The sequence below is a fragment of the Charadrius vociferus genome, unplaced genomic scaffold (genome assembly GCF_000708025.1).
Source record: "Charadrius vociferus isolate BGI_N301 unplaced genomic scaffold, ASM70802v2 scaffold362, whole genome shotgun sequence".
Classification (NCBI taxonomy): Eukaryota; Metazoa; Chordata; class Aves; order Charadriiformes; family Charadriidae; genus Charadrius; species Charadrius vociferus.
Genome location: NW_009647052.1, coordinates 1,385,487 through 1,389,140, shown reverse-complemented (window position 1 = coordinate 1,389,140; position 3,654 = coordinate 1,385,487).

The following is a 3,654-nucleotide window of genomic DNA, read 5'->3' as shown; positions in this document are numbered from 1 at the left end:
TACATCCTCTTTTTTTCTCACCCTAACCTCCACTTCGCTTCTGCTGTGACGCAGGAGCAGTGATAGTGCCTAATTGCACATCCCCAGCCAGGCTTTGCCCCTGGGAGAACCCTTGGGGAACCTCAACAGGCTTTCGCTCTTCCCAGCTGAACAAGGTTTCTGTTCCTTGCCTCCCCACACCCCCCAGATTTATACCCCACCTGCACCACAGGCTTGTAGACAACCCGACTCGGGCTCAGCTTCCCTCTAGCAGCAGGAACACCGAATGTACGGGGGTGCCAGTGCACAGCTCACTCAGGGCAGTGTTTTCTCAAGGCCCAGACCTGCTGGGAATTCAGTATGTACATCAAAAATGTCTCTCCAGTCTTAACCATGGCTAAATGCTGTAGATTGTATTGTGAAGGACTTGATCTGTTTACTATGAAACCATTGTTATTTCTGCTTCCATATTTCCTTTACAGAAGTATTCCTGGACGTTACATGATAACCTTATTATGTGAAAGTACATGCAAACTGTAGAGTGTATATATCGTGTCGTTATACGGGGTCCATGGATGGTACACTGTGTTCCATGGCTTACGCCAGAGCAAACTTCAGCTGTTAAATCCTGAAAGACACCTTGAAGCACAATTTCCTCACCACTGATTTGCCATATCATTTACCACATTCAGCCTTTACTCCTTTATTTTATGTGCAGTCTGGTCATACTAAAGCCTGAGTACAACAGTAATTTTGTGAGGATAAATAGGGTTTTTTCCACATCTCGATTCATTTAGCTATTGACTTATTTGAATGTCTGCAGTTCATCCAGACAGATCTGTAAGTTTAAAGTACTATCCAAACTTTTACAAGGTTTTTTTAGGCTTTTCTTTCTTTTTCCTAATGGTTTATGGTGCCTTTCTTGCCTTTCATACGGAGCCTCCTGATGGCCTAAGCATCCACCTGCGCTTAGGTTCAGGTAAGGAGCAAGAGATGGGGCACATGGCAACTGTGCATCCGGAATGAAACTCCCTTCCCTTCCTTGACGAGATCAAAAAACCAAGGCATCATGAATTGGACACCACTCTTCCACCTCCATCTGCCTGAGCAGATGGGGGTTGCACCCCCGTTGAGCCCGGAAGGCGTCAATGGGAGAACTGAGCATTGGCCCTGCCTGTACCCATTCAGCACAGAAACAGGGCCTTGGGTTTTGCTGATAATTTATCTCACGGAAACTTGGTATTTTTGCCTTAAACGACAAATGCTTGAGTCCTCCTAATTTTAAGTTAATTTATTTAATACAATTTTGTGCACAAAAGAATGAGTTCTATAAATTATGTATGAAAATGTTAATGTCTTTACAAAGTACTAATAAATCCAGAAGATCGTATCTTTTCAAATTATGGTTTAAAATCCTGATTTTTTTCTTTTACGCTCACCATTATTATTTTTGTAGCTGCAAGTCTTATCATATAGGAATTTTTTAACATAATATTGATAGAAAATAGAAAGAGTAGTGAATATATGAAATTCTGGAGAGGAAGAATCGTTTGTTTGGAATTTTATAAGCTTTGCTCATATTTCCTCATGAGGAGTTTCCTGTTTCTACACTCTCTCTTTAAAAGACAGTGTCATGACTGACAGTCATTCACTGGTTTCACAAAAGAAGGACCTGTCTGGCTTTTCAAGTCTTGTCCCGAGCTGGTTATTAAAGTCTAGCTCATGACAGCTAATAAGAATTGTTGATGAGTAGGGACAAAGGACAATTATTTTTTTTCTGATTTACAATCCACTTGAGGATTGTTGAAGAGAGAATTTGAACTTAAGTAAGAGCTTCAGGAATTAAGCCTTATCCAAATAACTGTTTTCTGATCAGCATGTTTCTTGTACCTGATTGAAGAGAGAACTGAAAAGAATAGTTTTGATGATTATTATTTGTTTAAAAATTTGTATTTGCTCCTGGCTTATATGATCTATACTTTTTATTTAAATATGAATATAGTGTTTTAGCCTAGGGTTCAAGATTGCAAAGATCATACACTTTTATTCACAGTGCCCACGGTTGTTACATATGTTTTTGAGATAATCCTACTTAGAGTGGCTGCTCTCATTATAGTATGGTGAGGAGTAATTCACCTGCTCTTCTGTGATAAGTCAAATCATACTGAATTGCTGATGTATAGTAGAAACATCTGATGTACAGTAGTATTTCTGGATTGGGACCTGCAATCCTTACTCAAGCAAAAATTCTATGGAATTCATGCATTCCATGGAATTCAAGAATTTTTCTTGAATCGGGAGCTCAGATTCAAATCCTTATTTTGTTGGGCATCTGTTTAAAGTGAAAATGGTAATATTCCAGTTATTTCCTGAGGAAACTAATACTTAGCTGAATTTACCCATGTCACATTGACTATATAAAAAATAACGCACAAAGTATTGATGTAAAAAGGGAAGAAGAGAAGGGACATTTTTAAAAAGCACAGAGAAAAGGACAATAATCAGAAAAGTGGAATAAGCAGGAAAAGGAAATATAACAGCAAAGGAATGAAAAAGGGGTTTAAACACCTGAGGCTAAATTCATCCTTGGATGGCTTCACTGACTTCAATGAATTCACTGCCCAACCGGGTGAAGTTCAGCCTCCATTGGGATAATCAGGCTCAGTTCCACTGACCTTAAAGGAACTGAACCCACCTATACCAGGAATGAACTTGCCTCTCTGGGCCAACTTTTATCCTGACTCATATGTCATGCAATCCTTTTGGATTCATAAGGTTTGAATGAAATACAGGTCAGAAAAGAATTTGCCCCAGATATTTCTGCTTCACATTTTTTTTCAAGTGTGTTAATCAACTTAATTCAAATGGATTACAACATCACACAAAGTGCTGTCACTGTCTAAAAAGGTTAATTGGTTTTTGAAATAAGAATTGTCCCCTGCAGCGTCAGTGGAAGCATGTAATATTTTCCTGTTCATTCATCTGGATGCAAATGTGACCACTCATTCAGCTGTGGCCACACATAGGACAATTCCAGACATATCCAATATCATCTGCTATTGGAAGCATTTTTTACTTCCTTGAAAGATAAAAAGCCAGTTTTGTAACAGGCTTAGAAAGCACGAAGGCTGCTTCCACTGACACTGCAACAACATTAGCCAGTACATTACAATGTTAATTGTAACTTCTTGACAAAGTTGAATCCATATTGTTGTTAATAAAAATGATTTGAAAAGTACCATGCTTACTGGGTGGTTTTTTTCCTTACATAAATGATGGTATGATGTAAGCACATATCAGGAAAAAAAAAAATCAAACTTGCTCATTGTTTTCCTTTTGAAATTTTGTAATTTTTTTTATTAAATAGACCAAAACACCACAAAGGAAGTTTACTAGACTAAAATGTGCACGAACTAGTCTGATATGTTCAGTTTCTCGTAACCATTTACAGCAGAGTTTACTTAAATTTCAGATGTTTCAACACCTCTATGAAAATGAGTTTGGAAGTTATTATTACCTTTCCTGTTAGACAAATGGGAATTGATTCAGGATCGGCAATCAGAGACCTGTGTGAGGAGCAGTATTCCTAAGGGAAGATCCATCCTCTACCTCAGATTAACTTGAGGCCTAGGTGAAGCCCTTTTCTCTGCGATGAATCATGAGAGTTGCTCTAGA